The following is a 25,089-nucleotide window of genomic DNA, read 5'->3' as shown; positions in this document are numbered from 1 at the left end:
CCCAGCGATCAGGTCTGAATTACCCCCAACGTCTTTCCAAATATTAGTAGCACAACATTAATTAAAAGCAGGATTAGTTGCAGCTATTTACAGTAACAGCGAATTAGTCTGAGAAAGCAGGAAGCAACATTATTAGCAAGGTAATCATATCAAGCTGACTCCATATTTTTATCATCAGTACCGCATTGCAGAGCGTAGATGAGCCACTCAGTTGTCCCTTATTTAGTGCTCAACAATGATGGACTTTTAGCAATTTATATACTGTATATATAATATTATATAATCTCACCGACTCCTCATGCACCACTGGCGTATTTATAATGGGTGCACTGTGTGCGGTGCACATGGGCCCCAGCAGCACAGCCAAAATCACTGGGAAAATTGCGCAGCATCTTTTTTTCCGGTGATTTGCACATGAGCAGTAGGAAAATCATGGGCAAAATTGCCGCCGCGCCATTTTCCTGGAGATCTGTGCATGTGTTGTAGACTCTGGGAAAACGCTAGGGAACCTAGTGCCCAGAGTCTACACAGCAGTGCCCAGAGGGGGCCCAGCCAGAGCCTGCTCACGGGCCTCCTCCTCTCTAGAAATGCCCCTGCCACGCAAGGTAGCACACTGGATAGCACACCAGGACATATCCAGAAGAGAGCAGCACAAATAAAGTATCCACAAAATCTGTGTGACTTACAAGCTTAACGCGTTTCTCCACCTTTTAACGCAGTGACTTCTTTAGAAGTATACTTATACTTCTGGGAAAGGCTCTGAGAAGTCATCTACTTGCTGGAATACCAATGTTGTTACCAGGGGCATAGCCAGAACATTGCAGGACTCATAACAACATTTTTAAGGGGCCCCCGACCAAATACTTCTAGAGAGACACCTTTCCACAGCAGTTGCTAATGTTATGCCCTATAGTAGTGCCCTAGTTTATTTTATGAACTACAGCAGTGCCTTAGTTAATATTGTAGTGCCACAGTAGTGTCCAAGTTTACTTTAGAAACCATAGCAGTGCCTTAGTTCATGTTATGTCACATTGTAGGGCTGATAGTACACATTATGCAACACAGTACTCCCAATCCACATTATGACATAAGTGTCCCCACTTCATTTTGTGCCACATTACAGTACCCCGGTTTATATTATGTCACATTATAATGCCCTCCACTCAGGTTCGGACTGGCCCATAGGGGTACAGGGAAAACCACATGTGGGCCCCACTGCCTGGGGCCCCACTCCTTCCTCTAGGGATCAGGTTCCAGACTGTGCACTTGTATTATACATGGTACATATGTTGCATTACACTGCACAAGTCTATTGTGTATTTCAAGCCTCTGTGGAGGTTGGCCACACCCCCTTTGTAGGCTCACCACACCCCTAAGTATGGCCCCCCAAAACTGCATTCCCCCGGTGGGCCCTTCATGCCCCAGTCCGACACTGCCTCCACTTCATTTTATACCACATTACAATGAGCAGGTCCTAGATATATTGTAGGCCCCAAGGCAAAAGTTTGTAAGGGTCCCTACGTTCCATCCAATGGGGTAAAATATGTATAACACATGTAACTGTGATAGAGAAGGTGGGTCCCTCTTTGCTCTGGGCCCCATTGGAGCTGCACTCCCTGCATCAATGGTAGTTACACACATGGTTGCTACCAGTATGTAGGAGAAACTAAAAAAAAATGTAAAACATGTGTTGCTGAACATATATACAACATAACAAAGGACTAAAATTCATGGGAATTGAGAAAAATCACAAAAAACTGGAGAGGAGGCCTGCACGTCACGGCCAATAACTGTGTAATTAAAAACCCTGCTACTGCTATCGAAATCTCATGAAAACTATAAACATTGTTAACTTTTAATAAAGTTATATTAGTATTATTTTTACAGTGCCTAGATAGCGCTCACCATTATTTAATTTGCTAAAACCTAAATCTATTGCTTCTCAACCCTGGGGATACGTATATTTTGTTATGGAATTAACTGCAGCCAAAGTATATATTATTGTGACGATGATAGTGGAATTTTTAATTTTAACACATTGCTACATTATTAAAAATCCTGACAATCCAGCAGATAGCTGATGGTTATACACCAAATTCAGGCTTAGTGGAATGGTAAGTCATCTCAGTTTACCTCTCATCTTTGTAAAGTGCTATAAATAGGTCTTCATCTAACATCTTTTTTTTCTTTTTCTTTTACTCTGTAAAGACAAAAAAATTAAATCAAGTTATGGAACAGTACCTGCATTGTTTTCCCTCATGCCAGGAAGTTATAATGGATTTGCCCCAGTCTGAATTTTCCTATAATATTATTCAACACCAATCTACTGATTTATCCGCTTTCCATGTCCCAACAGTTTTCATTCTTGTGTTTAGTCATGTCATTCAACACTTGCAAGTGGGAGTAAATCTTTAAATGTCTGTGAGTTTCAGAGTTCATCACACAACTAAACTGGGCTGGATCAGCTTCACATTACTCCAGGCATCCTTCTTGTGATTTTGTGTGGAAATTTATCAGTCAAAACTATCAGTATACCATGTCACTTGGCTCTTTGTAGTTCTGCATATAGCTCTGCAATGGATACTGCTCCAGACTTATTTCAGTGAACAAATCCCCTTTTTCCAGAGTGAGGTAAATATTCCTTCCTTTCCATCCTCAGGGGTTCTCCTCTATTGGTAAAGAGCTATCTTGAGGACTTTTATCACCACGGTCACTGCTCAGCAAAGGCAGTGGTGATTAGTATGAGACAATGAGACATCAACATTTTTACACTGTCACACATTCCCTAGTATCCAGCGCCGGATCAAGGCTTGTAGGGGCACAGGGGCAAATCACTTGTGGGGGCCCCCACTACAGAAAATTGATGCCATACACCACCACCCCAGCACCCAATGACAGCGGCTGTCAACTAAATAGAAAAAAAAATACAAGCACTCATACTGGACCCCCCCCCCCCCCACAGCATTACCTGTCTGGACACCCTCATGTGAAGCAGCAGCCAGGGCGAGAGGGGGAAGGGTCACACGCAGTCTTCTGTCACTGCAGCAGCCGCAGGCAGCTCTGGGACAGTGTCTTGCTGGATTTTACATCACAATCCCGCTACATTATGTAGTGATGATTTCCTTGGCAGGCGCTGTTTATTGAACAGCTGAGCCGCTGGGGCACAGAGGCACAGCTAAATGCTGTGTTCTAGACAGAATTGCTATGAACAGTTCTGGTAGGACAGTGCGTGGGGGCTCCTAATGTGTAGGGGGCCCAGGACGTCTGCCCTGTTGCCCTCCTATAATCCGGCCCTGCCAGTTTCTGGAAGTTCCTGCCCAGAAGAAGATTGTCACCCATGGCCAACTGAGACAATATATAGTCCTTAGCAGATCATTCCCAGCTGACAGACACAGAGTGGTCATTGAATATCTAAAAGGGTCCAACAGTGACGAAAACCCAGAAGGTCTTTTCCTCTGCTTTAAGAGAGACAGCATGGAACATAACCTGCACTCACACTATCATCATCTGCCAGGGTTGTCTGAAGGTCTGTTAGATCCTTGTTGTTCTAACATTTGGGACCATGTACTACCTGGGGTGTAGTCCTCTTGTATATTCATGCTGGGTAGTGCTTAGAGTCTACAGCATGGGCTGCACCACTGTATTTGGGACTTGTGGCTCTTAACTGTGTGGGGTTAATCTCATTGCTACTTTTTGTTCACCTGCATGTCAGCTGTAATAAATGACACAGTGAGACAGTGTTAGCGCTGGCCATTATTGTGTTTTATTTGTTCTGTACCTGCTGTCTGAAGCCATTGCCTGTTTATAGTACCTTTTACTTTGCACTTACTGAGCTGGTGCTCAGGCTGAGAGTTTTAGAGACAATTATTACCCAGCTCAAGGATTCCAGGACAACCGCTGCCCAGCATAGGGATTGGGAGGGGGGAAAGAAGGAGGAGGGGGGGGGGCATCCTTGACTGTTGCACCTGCTAGAGATTCGCCTAAATGCTAACCAATTTTCTTTAAGGGAGATATTTCTCACTGTATTACATTAATGCAGCAATGTGTGAGTCATTTTGCATGTTTTGCATTTGCATGTTTCCCACCAGGACATGGAGAGACCCTGTACTGCAGAATGTTGCTGCCCTTAACTTGGCAGTAATCGGAAGGATTTGTCCACCCTTGTTTTTTGCAACCCTGGATGCTACCTTCAACCCAGCATGAAGTGCTGGTCATTTTTGTGCTTTGTTTGCTCTGTACCTGCTGTCCTTAGTAATTGCCTATTACCAATACCTTTTGCCTTGTACTCCTGGACAATTATATACCTGTCAACCTGCAGTCTGAAGCCATTATCTGTTACCCCTACATTTTTTACTTGTACTCCTAGACATCTGTACCCCTGTCTTGTACCCCAGATACGGTAATTGCAAGTTTCTGAAGCAATCAGTTTTGTCATTTAAATACTGTCCATGGTGTGTATTTTTCACGTACTCTCCAGCCTTTAAGGGCTTTGCATTACTTTGGATTCACATGTGCAGTGTTTAATAAATATCCTTGCTATTTCACCATGTCTGACTCCTGACCTCCTATTTGGGCAATTCACACTGTGAATCATATCAAAGTGCAGGTGAGAGCCCCCTCTAATCTGTTCAGGGCCACAGTGCCATTTGCTGGGAGCCCTACACAGCCATCCATACTTTACAACGAGTAAGTAGGGTTAAAAGAGAAAGAGATCACCTGCCTTCAAAGTTAATTTGAAACACTGCCCATTTTCCTACTTTTGCTATTGTCAATATATGAGAGCCACTTACTAAGCTATGTTCTTTGTTGTGCCAGTTCATATGGTCCTCCATTGTGGAGAGGCAGTGCTCCTCTTATAAAGACTATTATTGCTGGCATATACACTGAAACAGTTTACAGAGCATGGACATTGCAGAAGATGTCCATCCATAAGGCCAAGTCAATAACCCTGATATCATGACCACTTTTAAATTGGTGTCATGGCACTAGAGGTCTGTTGATTTGGATCAGGCCCCTTTGACTAGCTGTAAGGGCTGGAGTGTGAATGAAGATGGGTGGTTTAATAATGCTGTTCCTCATGCACATTACTAGTATCAGTAGAAGACTGATGTTGCAGAATGGCATTGGGAACAGGTGCAAGTTAGCAGGATAGCTCACGGCTGTAGCAGATTGTAGGATATTTAATGTCAGACAGTGATACATTTAAACTGGGTGCTGGGAGCACAACTGAGGTACACGCCAATCAAATATGCTGTGAAGCAATAAAGGAGCAGGTTTTCTGGTTTGTGCTGGAACTGAATACTGTGAAGCCATACTGGAGTAGGTTTTCTTAATAGCACTGGTGCTGAATGTTGTGAAACAGTACCCGAGCAGATACTAAACCAAGAGCTGGGTCACTGATCTTCAGGGATCTTGTTTTGGCAATGACCAGTCAGCAGTTCCCAGTTTAAATAAGATGTCCTTAAAACTGTAAGGCTGGATGAGTAATGTGACTGGAGTTTCTGGAGACTGCTGTGTCAGAGTGAATCATGTGATATGATCCAAGATGAAAGTGCCCAGGATGCAGAACAGCAGTAATTGCACTTTTATATACTGTATCACTATCAGTGACCACAGGTTTCAGCAATGCAGCAGGCAGCCAGTGGGTAGGATGACACCACTGGACCCGGTAACAGGGAACTATACTTTGATGGGTGACAGAGAGTGATGTAATCAACTCCAATCAACTAAATCATGCAATATTATCTGCAGGCAAAACAAGACAAATGAAGGTCATGAATTTCAATAGGCACTTAGTTAAAATATTCCAGGACTTGTTCAACACAAGAATTTAAGTTAGACCATGAACAGATGAACTGAGAAAGCACAATTTCAAGTTCAGGTGGGGTTACCCACTAAACACACAGAGAGAAACAATGGCAAGCTAATTGGTAAAGATCCCAAAAATATGTAACTTTTCTGCAACAATATTGGAATTCCAATGATTCAGATACCAGGTTGGCAATCATTGCTGCTTTCTTTGATCCTTTCCCTGCCACCCAGAAGACAGATGACCATTAGGAAGATCTTGTAGTCACCTGTTGATGGTACTTTTATTGTACCACATATTTCCAATTTCAGGAACTCTGTTTAGTCTCCTTTCTCCTGCTCATGGTATCTTTTGGATTGAGGAATATAAGTAGCTACATAAAAATTGTCCTGCCCATTTAATTACATTTCTACTTTCTTTACTATGTGCTTTAACTTTATCTCATTTTGTGTGAGCAAGGTTGAACTTCAAATCTAGATATTTAGAATTTCACATAATCTACTTTAGAATCTGTTCTCTTTAGTCTGGAGTCAGCCTACAGTCCTAAATCCTAAACTGAAATTATGACAAAATTAATAAAATAACCTTCATGTACAGTGTGATATTCCACCAAACAATGTATTTTTTCCCTCAGGTTGAAACTAGAGCACTTCCCTATACTGATCACAATTTTGCAAAAGTACCTTTAGTTCCTGCTGGATGAGCTTTTACTTGAGGTGTTACCAATAACCTTTCCCCAGTGAATGACACCACTAATTATAGAACATATCTGAATGCCCATGTTGTTAAATGCCAAAATGTTCCTACATTATATTCAGCAAATTGTTTTCTTTCTAACGCTGTTGTTATTGTCTTTTGTAATCTGTTCTCCAATTCCCCTCTTCTCTGTATTTTTTTCTTTTCTCCCAAACTCCTTAGTCTGCACCTCACCCACACTCTGTACAGGGGGACACTCTAGTACTCTCCTGGACTTTACCATGTATCTAAGTTACATATTATTTCTACTAAAGTGCAATGGAAAATTATTGTTCACTATAACTGTTAATAATAAATAAATAATGTCAGGTTGTAAACATCCTAAAAAAACACTTTTATTGACTACTACCACATCTTCTTCATGTAGAAAAGGTAGACGTTGCACTTATTCAATAAACTCATTTTAAAAGACATGGACTATCCATCGCCACACCCAAACACACAGACACACAGACACACGCCCTCCCATTACTGGCCCACCAAATCACTCTAAGGGGGTGATTCAGAGCTGATCGTAGATGTGCTAAAATTAGCACATCTACGATCAGATTCTCTGACTTGCAGGTGGATGCCCAGCAAAGGGCTAGTCTGCCCCACATGTCAGGCCCTAGCCCCATCAGCGCACAGGTGCGAAAACATTGCACGGTGGCAATGCTTTCCCACCCACCAAGTAGCTCTCTGCCTGCGCAGCCTAGCTGCACTGACAGGTGGCTACCCTCCATGTTCTAGGTCGCAGACGCCGCGGCCTGCCCCAGCAATGGTCCAGACTTGCCTGCATTGTCCAAACCACGCCCTCCCAACAGCATTCTAATGCCATTGGCATGCCCCCTCCCGCCCCGCAACTCTATCTGCCTATCAATCAGGCAGAGGAAATGACAGCAGTGAGATGCGTGTGCACACTGCGTATGCGCACAACCAAAAGGGCTTCAGGCTGCGTTCGCTGCCGTTGCAGTGATCGGGTCTGAATTAGGCCTTAAGCTTTTTGAACAACCCTAGTTGGAAATCCAAGTGTGTGACGATTCTGTTTTAAAAATGTGCAGCTTATGGAGACAATTAGAAGAAGGCAGCCACTTTCTTGTCATTCATAATGTCCACTTAATTGAAATGTCGATAGGTGTGGCAGGTCAACTACATCGACATTCATCATGTTGACACTGATGAAATGTTGACATTATTAGAATATGATCAAAATGTTCCTAGTGTTTTAGCAGTGACTTACCTGGCACAGCCGGTACAGTGAGTTTGGAGGCTACAGTGGTGTCTTTTGGGTCTGGTGGTGATGTCATGATAACTTCCGGCTGCAGCAGTTCCGGTCATAAATATCCTTAACACCCAAGTCTAACCCTTGCTCTAGTGCCTACCGTAACCACCCCTCCTGCAGCCTAACCGTAACCATTCCCTTGTGCCATTATGAATGTCAACTTTATAAATATTGACATAATGATTGCATCCCTTTTGGCGTGCCCGGCCGAATCAGCTCGACAATAGCCACACTGTACAGCAGCCAGATCTAACACAATAGTGTTTGCTGCCCCATAGGGTAGCCATTCGGCTAGCCGGGTGAAGAATGCAGATGTCGTGCCATTGCCGACATTTAAATGCCACAGCAACTGCAATTCACACCATTTGCCAGGAATTGAATACCCCCCATTGCTGCTGGTCTAATTGTGGAGCATCAAAGATGGCTTTAGCTTGAGGGTTTCAATGCATGGGTTAATGATAAACATAATGCTTAGGAACCTTTCTGAACAATGAATCCCCTGGACCTCACTCAAGTTATTCTATTTGCTATGCATAGAAGTACTGTAGTCACAGTCTTGGTCTCACGTTTCAGATTTAATTAGAAGTCTCTGACCCATGACAAAAGTAGTTACTTAATCAGCCCACCACTCCATTTGTTTCTCAGTTACAATCTTTCAAAATAAAATGGTGCCAATTAGAGATGAGCGGGTTCGGTTCTCAGGGAACCGAACCGTACCGAACTTCACCATTCGAGTCCGGTTCCGAGCCAGGCTCGGGTTTTCCCGCCTGACTCGGAAACCAGAACAAGGCAAAATGTAATCATCCCGCTGTCGGATTCTCGTGGGGTTTGGATTCCATATAAGGCGCCGCGCATCCCCGCCATTTTCACTCTGGCATTGGAGAGTGTAGAGAGAACGTGTCTCCGTCCTCAGTGTCCTCTGTGGTAGTGTCTTGTGCTTTATTTGTCCAGTCACAGTGTTTGTGTCCTCTTGCTGCCATATATCCATTGCTGCTGTGTTGTGCTGCATCAGTTCAGTGGTGGTGTATTGTGATGCATCAGTCCAGTTGTAGTGTCCTGTGCATCAGCCATCAGTCATTCCAGTACCAGGCAGTCACAGTGTTTGTGTCCTCTTGCTGCCATATGTCCACTGCTGCTGTGTTGTGCTGCATCAGTTCAGTGGTGGTGTATTGTGCTGCATCAGTCCAGTGGTAGTGTCCTGTGTTTAGCCATCAGTCATTCCAGTGACCAGGCAGTCACAGTGTTTGTGTCCTCTTGCTGCCATATGTCCACTGCTGCTGTGTTGTGCTGCATCAGTTCAGTGTTGCTGTGTTGTGCTGCAACCGACCAGTGGTAGTGTCCTGGCCATCAGTCATTCCAGTGACCAGGCAGTCACAGTGGTATACACTGCTGATATATGTCCACTGCTGCCGTATTATAATAATAACAACAACAACAACAACAACAACAACAACAAGTCCCTTACAGTGTTGCTGTTTTGTGCTGCATCAGACCAGTGGTAGTGTCCTGGACATCAGCCATCAGTCATTCCTGTTCTGCATATTGTGTTATATAACTCCAAAAAAAATAATGGAGAACAAAAATTTGGAGGATAAAATAGGGAAAGATCAAGAACCACTTCCTCCTAGTGCTGAAGCTGCTGCTATTAGCCATGACATAGATGATGAAATGCCATCAACGTCGTCTGCCAAGGCCGATGCCCAATGTGATAGTAGAGGGCATGTAAAATCCAAAAAGCCAAAGTTCAGTAAAAAGACCCAAAAAAATAAATTTAAATGGTCTGAGAAATGTAATTTGCCAATATGCCATTTACGACACGGAGTGGCAAGGAACAGCTGAGGCCCTGGCCTATGTTCATGATTGGTGGTTCAGCTTCATATGACGATGGAAGCCCTCATAACTGAGGCCTTGACACTTATGTTGGTGTTAGACGTGCGTCCGGTATCTGCCATTAGTGCAGTGGGATTTAGACAATTGATGGAGGTATTGTGTCCCCGATACCAAATCCCATCTAGATTCCACTTCACTAGGGAGGCGATACCGAGATTTTGCCATTTAATTCCAGTGATTTGAACATATAATTCCAGTGATTTTGCCAATTAATTCCAGTAATTTTGCCATTTAATTCCAGTGATTTGGACGTATAATTCCAGTGATATGGACGTATAATTCCAGTTGGACACAATTGAGTGGAAACAGCGTAGCGCTGGTTAAATATACAATAGCACCAAGTTCCAAACCAAAAAAGAGAACACCCAAAACTCTGAAATAAATATGAAACAGGGAACGGAGGTTGGACACTCACGCTGTGATAAAACCAATTATGAAACCAATTATAAATATACCGCCTAATATACGGGGTGGAAACTGCACCACCCTGAAAAGATTAAATGTATTTAAACGTCCTCAATGGCTGAAAAAACTGTATTCTTTTTTCTGTTAAATCAGACAATTACTAGAGATGTGCACTTGAAATTTTTCGGGTTTTGTGTTTTGGTTTTGGGTTCGGTTCCGCGGCCGTGTTTTGGGTTCGACCGCGTTTTGGCAAAACCTCACCGAATTTTTTTTGTCGGATTCGGGTGTGTTTTGGATTCGGGTGTTTTTTTCAAAAAACACTAAAAAACAGCTTAAATCATAGAATTTGGGGGTCATTTTGATCCCAAAGTATTATTAACCTCAAAAACCATAATTTCCACTCATTTTCAGTCTATTCTGAATACCTCACACCTCACAATATTATTTTTAGTCCTAAAATTTGCACCGAGGTCGCTGGATGACTAAGCTAAGCGACCCTAGTGGCCGACACAAACACCTGGCCCATCTAGGAGTGGCACTGCAGTGTCACGCAGGATGGCCCTTCCAAAAAACACTCCCCAAACAGCACATGACGCAAAGAAAAAAAGAGGCGCAATGAGGTAGCTGTGTGAGTAAGATAAGCGACCCTAGTGGCCGACACAAACACCTGGCCCATCTAGGAGTGGCACTGCAGTGTCACGCAGGATGGCCCTTCCAAAAAACACTCCCCAAACAGCACATGACGCAAAGAAAAAAAGAGGCGCAATGAGGTAGCTGTGTGAGTAAGATAAGCGACCCTAGTGGCAGACACAAAAGCCTGGCCCATCTAGGAGTGGCACTGCAGTGTCACGCAGGATGGCCCTTCCAAAAAACACTCCCCAAACAGCACATGACGCAAAGAAAAAAAGAGGCGCAATGAGGTAGCTGTGTGAGTAAGCTAAGCGACCCTAGTGGCCGACACAAACACCTGGCCCATCTAGGAGTGTCACTGCAGTGTCACGCAGGATGGCCCTTCCAAAAAACACTCCCCAAACAGCACATGACGCAAAGAAAAAAAGAGGCGCAATGAGGTAGCTGTGTGAGTAAGATAAGCGTCCCTAGTGGCCGACACAAACACCTGGCCCATCTAGGAGTGGCACTGCAGTGTCACGCAGGATGGCCCTTCCAAAAAACACTCCCCAAACAGCACATGACGCAAAGAAAAAAAGAGGCGCAATGAGGTAGCTGTGTGAGTAAGCTAAGCGACCCTAGTGGCCGACACAAACACCTGGCCCATCTAGGAGTGGCACTGCAGTGTGACGCAGGATGGCCCTTCCAAAAAACACTCCGCAAACAGCACATGACGCAAAGAAGAAAAAAAGAGGCGCAATGAGGTAGCTGTGTGAGTAAGATAAGCGACCCTAGTGGCCGACACAAACACCTGGCCCATCTAGGAGTGGCACTGCAGTGTCACGCAGGATGGCCCTTCCAAAAAACACTCCCCAAACAGCACATGACGCAAATAAAAATGAAAGAAAAAAGAGGTGCAAGATGGAATTGTCCTTGGGCCCTCCCACCCACCCTTATGTTGTATAAACAGGACATGCACACTTTAACCAACCCATCATTTCAGTGACAGGGTCTGCCACACGACTGTGACTGAAATGACGGGTTGGTTTGGACCCCCACCGAAAAAGAAGCAATTAATCTCTCCTTGCACAAACTGGCTCTACAGAGGCAAGATGTCCACCTCATCATCATCCTCCGATATATCACCGTGTACATCCCGCTCCTCACAGATTATCAATTCGTCCCCACTGGAATCCACCATCTCAGCTCCCTGTGTACTTTGTGGAGGCAATTGCTGCTGGTCAATGTCTCCACGGAGGAATTGATTATAATTCATTTTAATGAACATCATCTTCTCCACATTTTCTGGAAGTAACCTCGTACGCCGATTGCTGACAAGATGAGCGGCGGCACTAAACACTCTTTCGGAGTACACACTTGTGGGAGGGCAACTTAGGTAGAATAAAGCCAGTTTGTGCAAGGGCCTCCAAATTGCCTCTTTTTCCTGCCAGTATAAGTACGGACTGTCTGACGTGCCTACTTGGATGCGGTCACTCATATAATCCTCCACCATTCTTTCAATGGTGACAGAATCATATGCAGTGACAGTAGACGACATGTCCGTAATCGTTGTCAGGTCCTTCAGTCCGGACCAGATGTCAGCATCAGCAGTCGCTCCAGACTGCCCTGCATCACCGCCAGCGGGTGGGCTCGGAATTCTGAGCCTTTTCCTCGCACCCCCAGTTGCGGGAGAATGTGAAGGAGGAGATGTTGACAGGTCGCGTTCCGCTTGACTTGACAATTTTGTCACCAGCAGGTCTTTGAACCCCAGCAGACTTGTGTCTGCCGGAAAGCGAGATCCAAGGTAGGTTTTAAATCTAGGATCGAGCACGGTGGCCAAAATGTAGTGCTCTGATTTCAACAGATTGACCACCCGTGAATCCTTGTTAAGCGAATTAAGGGCTCCATCCACAAGTCCCACATGCCTAGCGGAATCGCTCCCTTTTAGCTCCTCCTTCAATGCCTCCAGCTTCTTCTGCAAAAGCCTGATGAGGGGAATGACCTGACTCAGGCTGGCAGTGTCTGAACTGACTTCACGTGTGGCAAGTTCAAAAGGTTGCAGAACCTTGCACAACGTTGAAATCATTCTCCACTGCGCTTGAGACAGGTACATTCCACCTCCTATATCGTGCTCAATTGTATAGGCTAGAATGGCCTTTTGCTGCTCCTCCAACCTCTGAAGCATATATAGGGTTGAATTCCACCTCGTTACCACTTCTTGCTTCAGATGATGGCAGGGCAGGTTCAGGCGTTTTTGGTGGTGCTCCAGTCTTCTGTACGTGGTGCCTGTACGCCGAAAGTGTCCCGCAATTCTTCTGGCCACCGACAGCATCTCTTGCACGCCCCTGTCGTTTTTTAAAAAATTCTGCACCACCAAATTCAAGGTATGTGCAAAACATGGGACGTGCTGGAATTTGCCCGTATTTAATGCACACACAATATTGCTGGCGTTGTCCGATGCCACAAATCCACAGGAGAGTCCAATTGGGGTAAGCCATTCCGCGATGATCTTCCTCAGTTGCCGTAAGAGGTTTTCAGCTGTGTGCGTATTCTGGAAACCGGTGATACAAAGCGTAGCCTGCCTAGGAAAGAGTTGGCGTTTGCGAGATGCTGCTACTGGTGCCGCCGCTGCTGTTCTTGCGGCGAGAGTCCATACATCTACCCAGTGGGCTGTCACAGTCATATAGTCCTGACCCTGCCCTGCTCCACTTGTCCACATGTCCGTGGTTAAGTGGACATTGGGTACAACTGCATTTTTTAGGACACTGGTGAGTCTTTTTCTGACGTCCGTGTACATTCTCGGTATCGCCTGCCTAGAGAAGTGGAACCTAGATGGTATTTGGTAACGGGGGCACACTACCTCAAGAAATTGTCTAGTTCCCTGTGAACTAACGGCGGATACCGGACGCACGTCTAACACCAACATAGTTGTCAAGGCCTCAGTTATCCGCTTTGCAACAGGATGACTGCTGTGATATTTCATCTTCCTCGCAAAGGACTGTTGGACAGTCAATTGCTTGGTGGAAGTAGTAAAAGTGGGCTTACGACTTCCCCTCTGGGATGACCATCGACTCCCAGCAGCAACAACAGCAGCGCCAGCAGCAGTAGGCGTTACACGCAAGGATGCATCGGAGGAATCCCAGGCAGGAGAGGACTCGTCAGAATTGCCAGTGACATGGCCTGCAGGACTATTGGCATTCCTGGGGAAGGAGGAAATTGACACTGAGGGAGTTGGTGGGGTGGTTTGCGTGAGCTTGGTTACAAGAGGAAGGGATTTACTGGTCAGTGGACTGCTTCCGCTGTCGCCCAAAGTTTTTGAACTTGTCACTGACTTATTATGAATGCGCTGCAGGTGACGTATAAGGGAGGATGTTCCGAGGTGGTTAACGTCCTTACCCCTACTTATTACAGCTTGACAAAGGCAACACACGGCTTGACAAATGTTGTCCGCATTTCTGTTGAAATACTTCCACACCGAAGAGCTGATTTTTTTGGTATTTTCACCAGGCATGTCAACGACCCTATTCCTCCCACGGACAACAGGTATCTCCCCGGGTGCCTGACTTAAACAAACCACCTCACCATCAGAATCCTCCTTGTCAATTTCCTCCCCAGCGCCAGCAACACCCATATCCTCCTCATCATGGTGTACTTCAACACTGACATCTTCAATCTGACTATCAGGAACTGGACTGCGGGTGCTCCTTCCAGCACTTGCAGGGGGCGTGCAAATGGTGGAAGGCGCATGCTCTTCACGTCCAGTGTTGGGAAGGTCAGGCATCGCAACCGACACAATTGGACTCTCCTTGTGGATTTGGGATTTCGAAGAACGCACAGTTCTTTGCGGTGCTTTTGCCAGCTTGAGTCTTTTCATTTTTCTAGCGAGAGGCTGAGTGCTTCCATCCTCATGTGAAGCTGAACCACTAGCCATGAACATAGGCCAGGGCCTCAGCCGTTCCTTGCCACTCCGTGTGGTAAATGGCATATTGGCAAGTTTACGCTTCTCCTCCGACAATTTTATTTTTGATTTTGGAGTCCTTTTTTTACTGATATTTGGTGTTTTGGATTTTACATGCTCTGTACTATGACATTGGGCATTGGCCTTGGCAGACGACGTTGCTGGCATTTCATCGTCTCGGCCATGACTAGTGGCAGCAGCTTCAGCACAAGGTGGAAGTGGATCTTGATCTTTCCCTAATTTTGGAACCTCAACATTTTTGTTCTCCATATTTTAATAGGCACAACTAAAAGGCACCTCAGGTAAACAATGGAGATGGATGGATACTAGTATACTTATGGATGGACGAGCGACTGCCGACACAGAGGTAGCTACAGCCGTGGACTACCGTACTGTGTCTGCTGCTAATATAGACTGGATGATAATGAGATGAAATTAATATATATATATAATATCACTAGTACTGCAGCCGGACAGGTATATATATTTATTATGTAATGACTGATGACGGACCTGCTGGACACTGTCAGCTCAGCAGCACCGCAGACTGCTACAGTAAGCTACTATAGTAGTATGTATCAAGAAGAGAGAAAAAAAAAACCATGGGTAGGTGGTATACAATTATGGATGGACGAGCGACTGCCGACACAGAGGTAGCTACAGCTGTGGACTACCGTACTGTGTCTGCTGCTAATATAGACTGGATGATAATGAGATGAAATTAATATATATATATATAATATCACTAGTACTGCAGCCGGACAGGTATATATATTTATTATGTAATGACTGATGACGGACCTGCTGGACACTGTCAGCTCAGCAGCACCGCAGACTGCTACAGTAAGCTACTATAGTAGTATGTATCAAGAAGAAAGAAAAAAAAAACCACGGGTAGGTGGTATACAATTATGGATGGACGAGCGACTGCCGACACAGAGTTAGCTACAGCCGTGGACTACCGTACTGTGTCTGCTGCTAATATAGACTGGATGATAATGAGATGAAATTAATATATATATATATATATAATATCACTAGTACTGCAGCCGGACAGGTATATATATTTATTATGTAATGACTGATGACGGACCTGCTGGACACTGTCAGCTCAGCAGCACCGCAGACTGCTACAGTAAGCTACTATAGTAGTATGTATCAAGAAGAAAGAAAAAAAAAAACCACGGGTAGGTGGTATACAATTATGGATGGACGAGCGACTGCCGACACAGAGGTAGCTACAGCCGTGGACTACCGTACTGTGTCTGCTGCTAATATAGACTGGATGATAATGAGATGAAATTAATATATATATATAATATCACTAGTACTGCAGCCGGACAGGTATATATATTTATTATGTAATGACTGATGACGGACCTGCTGGACACTGTCAGCTCAGCAGCACCGCAGACTGCTACAGTAAGCTACTATAGTAGTATGTATCAAGAAGAAAGAAAAAAAAAAACCACGGGTAGGTGGTATACAATTATGGATGGACGAGCGACTGCCGACACAGAGGTAGCTACAGCCGTGGACTACCGTACTGTGTCTGCTGCTAATATAGACTGGATGATAATGAGATGAAATTAATATATATATATATATAATATCACTAGTACTGCAGCCGGACAGGTATATATATTTATTATGTAATGACTGATGACAGACCTGCTGGACACTGTCAGCTCAGCAGCACCGCAGACTGCTACAGTAAGCTACTATAGTAGTATGTATCAAGAAGAAAGAAAAAAAAAAACCACGGGTAGGTGGTATACAATTATGGATGGACGAGCGACTGCCGACACAGAGGTAGCTACAGCCGTGGACTACCGTACTGTGTCTGCTGCTAATATAGACTGGATGATAATGAGATGAAATTAATATATATATATATAATATCACTAGTACTGCAGCCGGACAGGTATATATATTTATTATGTAATGACTGATGACCGACCTGCTGGACACTGTCAGCTCAGCAGCACCGCAGACTGCTACAGTAAGCTACTATAGTAGTATGTATCAAGAAGAAAGGAAAAAAAAAAACCACGGGTAGGTGGTATACAATTATGGATGGACGAGCGACTGCCGACACAGAGGTAGCTACAGCCGTGGACTACCGTACTGTGTCTGCTGCTAATATAGACTGGATGATAATGAGATGAAATTAATATATATATATATATATATAATATCACTAGTACTGCAGCCGGACAGGTATATATATTTATTATGTAATGACTGATGACAGACCTGCTGGACACTGTCAGCTCAGCAGCACCGCAGACTGCTACAGTAAGCTACTATAGTAGTATGTATCAAGAAGAAAGAAAAAAAAAACCACGGGTAGGTGGTATACAATTATGGATGGACGAGCGACTGCCGACACAGAGGTAGCTACAGCCGTGGACTACCGTACTGTGTCTGCTGCTAATATAGACTGGATGATAATGAGATGAAATTAATATATATATATATATATATAATATCACTAGTACTGCAGCCGGACAGGTATATATATTTATTATGTAATGACTGATGACCGACCTGCTGGACACTGTCAGCTCAGCAGCACCGCAGACTGCTACAGTAAGCTACTATAGTAGTATGTATCAAGAAGAAAGGAAAAAAAAAAACCACGGGTAGGTGGTATACAATTATGAAACAAATATAGTGTGTGTATTCTGGCGCGGTTTAAAGTGTCAGCCCAATTTCACTCCTCTTGTGGTCTGCCCAATCTCAAACCGCATACAATAATAGGAAATAAAGGTCGTTGAGGGGAAATCAAAGGCGATACTAAATACTTAAAACAAGGTAGAGAAAATGATTAAATATACATCACATGAGATCTTGACGAACTGGTGATAATTTGAATTTCTTTCGGATCCAATCTCTACAATGGTTCTTTTTCAATTCAAATCCATCTCCAACGTGAAATTCATAAGAAACAAAAAATAGAAAAGGAGGCACACAATGTGTAATACTGTTTGTCATCAGACAATATAAACAAGTCCAGTGACTTCTCCAAAGGGAAAGGAACTCTATATGGTGAAAATCTTGATAGTTGAGAAAGGGATAGTTCCTCACCACCTTTTCATTTCAGGATAAACGTACCAAAACTCACTTAAAATAGTGTAGGATCATACATATCAAGGTATCTTTATCATAGAATAGAGGAAAATAATGCAAGTAGAAATTCGTTCAATTTGAACGTACCACACTCACTTTCTTGGAGTGTGGATATCCTCACGTAACGGTTTCTTTAAAATGGATACGAATGTAGTCGTTTCTTTCCAAAAAAATTTTTTGTTTATTATCACACAATTAAAAAAATTCAATATAAAAACTTCTCCTTATAAATTACCAACACACGGTATATGCACAAAGGGTGGGTCAGATGAAATTAGACTACCATAGGTGAATTCCGGACTAACACCTAGGTAACACCCATGTACTATACCTTTACAATTTGGATGGTAACAGGAGGACGCAGTAAAAGCACGGATAAATCACTGTCTGGGAGCACCGCACCAACGCCGTTTCGACTCAAAGGTCTTTTTCAAGGTGTGTGCCCAGACAGTGATAGACAGGATATTTATACCATAAAACAGGAAGTAGTGAAGGAACATGGGTAATGGCTACTAATAAGTTGACAGATTTACATTATCATTATTGATTCCTATATATAAGACTAATTCATATGTTCAAATATTCCATATACATGTTTTAAAGTATTGAAATACAAATCACCAGTTTAAGAAACCCAGCCGAGATCGTGGAGTGTCTACTTCCGCGTTCCAGCGTGCGTTCCACAGGACCGGAAGTAGACCGCGATCTCGTTTTGTTAATAAATCCACTCATGTGTGCCGGACTGCTCATCACAATTAAAAACCCTCTGTATGTGCTATAGGCCATTACAATGAAATAGGAGGTAAGACCTTAGCTCTTATAGAGTAAGATCGCGGGACGTTTTACTTCCGCGTCCCGGCATGCGCTCCACGGGACCGGAAGTGACCCGCGATTTGGTCACTGGTTTGTACTCTGTGTCCCTGCGTGCGTTCCACGGGGCCGGAAGTGGCCCGCGACCGAGTCTAATAAAAATACAATAGATTGTACTTAAAGCTAAATAGTCAAACAGTATTTTTATAGGTTCACTCGAGGTGTATTCTGTATGGGCACTTTATTTTGGGGTTAGATTAATTCCCTCGTAACTATTCCCTTATGGAAACCGCACTTCCGCGTTCCATTGTGCGTTCCATTTATCCAGAAGTGGTCCACATACATGTCTATACTAGTTATCAATTTATAAATAGAGTTGTATATTATAGATTTTGTACATTTAAGGGAACGGAATTAAAACAGCTTTCATTCCCCTTGTATTTGGTTCTCAGTTAAAATGCCTTCACACTATATAAATAAACAGGACAGGGGGAAAAATACATATTGGTAATGTACAATAACAAAATTTACCGTCTAATAGGAAAATAACCATCTTACGTGGAATAACGGTAGATGGATTACCATTCACATAAACCATTTTAATTCGAAATCTGAATTTAAACCACAAGGGAAAAGAGTATTTAACCTAAAAATCCAGCGCATTTCAGCTTTAGCGAGATTGGTCTCGATATCCCTATCTCTCCAATTGGATCTGATTTGCTGAATGCCCAAAAAATATGTTATTTTTGAGGGGGAACAATTATGTTTTTTGGAAAAATGTTCGGAAAGTGAGTGTGTTTGCAGGCCTTTCTTTATATTGCGTATATGCTCTGCAATCCTTGTTTTTAGGGCTCTGCTTGTTCTGCCCACATAGAATAAACCACACTCACATTTTACCAAATACACAACATTGGTTGTGTGGCAAGTGATAAAAGTATTGATTTTATATACTGTATTATTGACCGTAAAACTAGTGATTTTTGAAGTATCTGACTGTACGGTGCGGCAAGCTATGCATGTGCCGCATCTATGGAATCCCTTCGTACGTATTGGATTAGTGGAATCTACTAGAAGAGCACTTTTTACCAAAGTACTTTTAAGGTTTTTTCCTTTTCTATAGATGAACTTTGGTTGAGCGGGAATGATTTCTTTCAACACTGGATCTCTTAGAAGGAGATGCCAGTGTCGTCGGATAATCTGCTCCTGTTTTTTATAGTTTGCTCCAAATTCTGAAATGAATGCCCATTCTGCCTGGTTTGATTTGGAATTTCTGTTTTCTTTTGTCAGGATATCTGTCCTATCCATATTTCCCACTTCTTCTTCAGCTTTTTTCAGAAGTTGTGGATTATAACCCTTTTTCAAGAATTTTTTCTTCATGATATTCTTTTGGGTCTCGTAATGATGATTCTCGCTGCAATTCCTCCTTAACCTTAGGAATTGTCCTTTTGGAATGCCATTTAACCAATGTGGGTGATGTTGACTTGAGAAAGGGATAAAACTGTTTGAATCTGTAGGTTTTGTATATCCTCTGGTATGTATGGTATTGTCTTTAATGTAGACTGTCAAATCCAAGAAATGAATTTCCTCTTTATTTATATTATATATTAATTTGATGTTTTTATCATTAGAATTTAGATGGGAGCAGAATTCCTCTAAATGTTGTTGATCTCCTTTCCACAGAAAAATGATGTCATCTATGTACCTGTACCATGACACCAAGTCCGCACCGGCTGATGTATTGCTCCACACATGTTCTTCTTCCCATCTTGACATAAACAGGTTTGCGTAGCTCGGTGCGAACTTGGTGCCCATGGCCGTGCCGATCTTCTGCAGAAAATAGTCCCCGTTAAAGTAGAAAAAATTATTTTCAAGTATAAATTCAATGCTTTCTAAGATAAATTCCCTCTTCTCCATCTTCAAATTTGACTTTTCTAGATGCCATTTTACCGCATTTAGGCCGTCTTCGTGTTTAATTATAGTATACAGCGATGTAACATCAGCTGTAACTAAAGATGCTCCTTCTGGCCATTCAATTTCTGCCAGCTTTTGAATAGTTTCTGTGGTGTCCTTCAAATGAGATTTTCCTTTAATAACCAACGGTTGTAGATAAAAATCAATCATTTCGGAGAGATTGGTGGTCAAACTGCCCACCCCCGAAATGATTGGGCGTCCAGGTGGATGTATTGGATTCTTGTGAACCTTTGGTAAGGTGTAAATGGTCGGGGTTTTAGGGTGTTCAATGTTTAGAAAATCAAATTCTTTTCTTGTTAGTGTACCTTTCTCTAAATGTTTAGTGATGAGTTTAAGATAGTTATTCTTAATTTTTACTGTAGGGTCGGATTTTAATTTCTGATAAGTACCATTTGCACTTAGTTGTATATTGATTTCTTTAATATATTCTCCCTTGTCTTGAATTGTTATTCCTCCACCCTTATCACAAGGTTTTATCACTATGTTTTTATCACTCTGGAGATTTTTCAAAGTGATTCTTTCTTTTCTTGTCAGGTTACACTTCCGATGGAATTTCTTTGCTGTTGCTCCTGATGGTTTGATCTTTTTGAAATCTTCCGACACGGATTTAGTGAAACTCTCCACCATACATCCTTTCATGTGAGCAGGAAAAAAGGTGGATTTCTTCCTAAAAGGAGTAGTTTCCAAATGATCTGTTTCTGGAGCTTTTGTTATAGTATCTGAAGCGAAGAATTTTTTTAAAGTGAGTTTCCTAGAAAACTTCTGCACATCAATATGCGCATTAAAGGGGTCATTATCCATTGTGGGGGCAAATTTGAGTCCCTTCTGTAAAAGACATTCTTCGTCTTGTGTTAGTACACGTGAGCTTAAATTAAATATTTGTACGTCATTTCCCTCACTCTTATCATCTTCCTCACCCGGTGTTTTTTGTTGTTTTTTCTTTCTTTTTCCTCTCTTTTTTTGTCCCCCTCTTTTTCCCCGACTTCTTGACTTTAATATCTGGTATTCCACCTGTTGTTCTGTCTCCCTAAAAAAAGCCCCTGATCTCCTCTAAAGTTGTCTAGAGCTTCAAATCGATTGTATGTATTTACCTGAGGTCTTCTGTTCCATCTATTGTATCCGAAATCTCTTTTAGCGAATCTTCTCGGATAATTCCAATCACTTTGTTGGTGATGTTCTTCGTTCCTATTTCTTGATGGATATCTGTTTCTTTGATCTCTTCCATAGTCCTCATATGCTTGCATATTTTCCTCCTGATAATCATTGTTATCCCTTGAAAAGGTAACTTTTTTGTTTTTGCGTTCAGTGTTATCCTCTGAAGTTCCTAGACTCTGGTCCAATATCTTCTTGTTCTTCTTTTTGTTCTTCTTCTTACCATTTTCTCCACCATTTCTATAAAATTCATGGTCTCTTTTAAGTTTTTTTTGTTTTTTCTCTACTAGCTCTTTGGTATGTTTATTGATACTAATCTCTAGTTCTTTGTCAAGTATGACAAATTCGGGTAATTGTTGATATGGTTGGACCAGAGTTTGCAAGGTCTTAATTTTTTCGTTAAGGTCCATTAATTTATCTCTCCTTTCCTTTATGATTAATTTAATTAAAGAGAAGGAGCATGCCTCTATAATCTTTTCCCATTCTCTCTTAAATTGTTCGCTTGAGTCCGAGAAACTTGGAGTTTTTTTAATTCTTAAACCCTTAGGGATGATGTCATCAGCTTGATATTTTTCTAGTGTTGCCACCTCCCACCATAAGGCATTTTCTTTCAATAATAATGAACCTAATTTGTTCATTGCTGTCTCTAAATCGTCATCTGACATTTCTTCATTCTCTACACAGCAATCTAATTTAAAAACTTATTTGAGAGATTCTTGTCTCTCTTTCAGATGTTTGAACATAACTGCTGCCTGAATTCACACAAAATGGGAAATAGGAAATACTAAAACAAATATAGTGTGTGTATTCTGGTGCGGTTTAAAGTGTCAGCCCAATTTCACTCCTCTTGTGGTCTGCCCAATCTCAAACCGCATACAATAATAGGAAATAAAGGTCGTTGAGGGGAAATCAAAGGCGATACTAAATACTTAAAACAAGGTAGAGAAAATGATTAAATATACATCACATGAGATCTTGACGAACTGGTGATAATTTGAATTTCTTTCGGATCCAATCTCTACAATGGTTCTTTTTCAATTCAAATCAATCTCCAACGTGAAATTCATAAGAAACAAAAAATAGAAAAGGAGGCACACAATGTGTAATACTATTTGTCATCAGACAATATAAACAAGTCCAGTGACTTCTCCAAAGGGAAAGGAACTCTATATGGTGAAAATCTTGATAGTTGAGAAAGGGATAGTTCCTCACCACCTTTTCATTTCAGGATAAACGTACCAAAACTCACTTAAAATAGTGTAGGATCATACATATCAAGGTATCTTTATCATAGAATAGAGGAAAATAATGCAAGTAGAAATTCGTTCAATTTGAACGTACCACACTCACTTTCTTGGAGTGTGGATATCCTCACGTAACGGTTTCTTTAAAATGGATACGAATGTAGTCGTTTCTTTCCAAAAAAAATTTTTGTTTATTATCACACAATTAAAAAAATTCAATATAAAAACTTCTCCTTATAAATTACCAACACAAGGTATATGCACAAAGGGTGGGTCAGATGAAATTAGACTACCATAGGTGAATTCCGGACTAACACCTAGGTAACACCCATGTACTATACCTTTACAATTTGGATGGTAACAGGAGGACGCAGTAAAAGCACGGATAAATCACTGTCTGGGAGCACCGCACCAACGCCGTTTCGACTCAAAGGTCTTTTTCAAGGTGTGTGCCCAGACAGTGATAGACAGGATATTTATACCATAAAACAGGAAGTAGTGAAGGAACATGGGTAATGGCTACTAATAAGTTGACAGATTTACATTATCATTATTGATTCCTATATATAAGACTAATTCATATGTTCAAATATTCCATATACATGTTTTAAAGTATTGAAATACAAATCACCAGTTTAAGAAACCCAGCCGAGATCGTGGAGTGTCTACTTCCGCGTTCCAGCGTGCGTTCCACAGGACCGGAAGTAGACCGCGATCTCGTTTTGTTAATAAATCCACTCATGTGTGCCGGACTGCTCATCACAATTAAAAACCCTCTGTATGTGCTATAGGCCATTACAATGAAATAGGAGGTAAGACCTTAGCTCTTATAGAGTAAGATCGCGGGACGTTTTACTTCCGCGTCCCGGCATGCGCTCCACGGGACCGGAAGTGACCCGCGATTTGGTCACTGGTTTGTACTCTGTGTCCCGGCGTGCGTTCCACGGGGCCGGAAGTGGCCCGCGACCGAGTCTAATAAAAATACAATAGATTGTACTTAAAGCTAAATAGTCAAACAGTATTTTTATAGGTTCACTCGAGGTTTATTCTGTATGGGCACTTTATTTTGGGGTTAGATTAATTCCCTCGTAACTATTCCCTTATGGAAACCGCACTTCCGCGTTCCATTGTGCGTTCCACAGAACTAGAGATTAGTATCAATAAACATACCAAAGAGCTAGTAGAGAAAAAACAAAAAAAACTTAAAAGAGACCATGAATTTTATAGAAATGGTGGAGAAAATGGTAAGAAGAAGAACAAAAAGAAGAACAAGAAGATATTGGACCAGAGTCTAGGAACTTCAGAGGATAACACTGAACGCAAAAACAAAAAAGTTACCTTTTCAAGGGATAACAATGATTATCAGGAGGAAAATATGCAAGCATATGAGGACTATGGAAGAGATCAAAGAAACAGATATCCATCAAGAAATAGGAACGAAGAACATCACCAACAAAGTGATTGGAATTATCCGAGAAGATTCGCTAAAAGAGATTTCGGATACAATAGATGGAACAGAAGACCTCAGGTAAATACATACAATCGATTTGAAGCTCTAGACAACTTTAGAGGAGATCGGGGGCTTTTTTTTAGGGAGACAGAACAACAGGTGGAATACCAGATATTAAAGTCAAGAAGTCGGGGAAAAAGAGGGGGACAAAAAAAGAGAGGAAAAAGAAAGAAAAAACAACAAAAAACACCGGGTGAGGAAGATGATAAGAGTGAGGGAAATGACGTACAAATATTTAATTTAAGCTCACGTGTACTAACACAAGACGAAGAATGTCTTTTACAGAAGGGACTCAAATTTGCCCCCACAATGGATAATGACCCCTTTAATGCGCATATTGATGTGCAGAAGTTTTCTAGGAAACTCACTTTAAAAAAATTCTTCGCTTCAGATACTATAACAAAAGCTCCAGAAACAGATCCTTTGGAAACTACTCCTTTTAGGAAGAAATCCACCTTTTTTCCTGCTCACATGAAAGGATGTATGGTGGAGAGTTTCACTAAATCCGTGTCGGAAGATTTCAAAAAGATCAAACCATCAGGAGCAACAGCAAAGAAATTCCATCGGAAGTGTAACCTGACA

This window comes from Pseudophryne corroboree, chromosome 1, assembly GCF_028390025.1.
Source record: "Pseudophryne corroboree isolate aPseCor3 chromosome 1, aPseCor3.hap2, whole genome shotgun sequence".
Taxonomy (NCBI): Eukaryota; Metazoa; Chordata; class Amphibia; order Anura; family Myobatrachidae; genus Pseudophryne; species Pseudophryne corroboree.
This window is presented reverse-complemented; position numbering follows the sequence as displayed.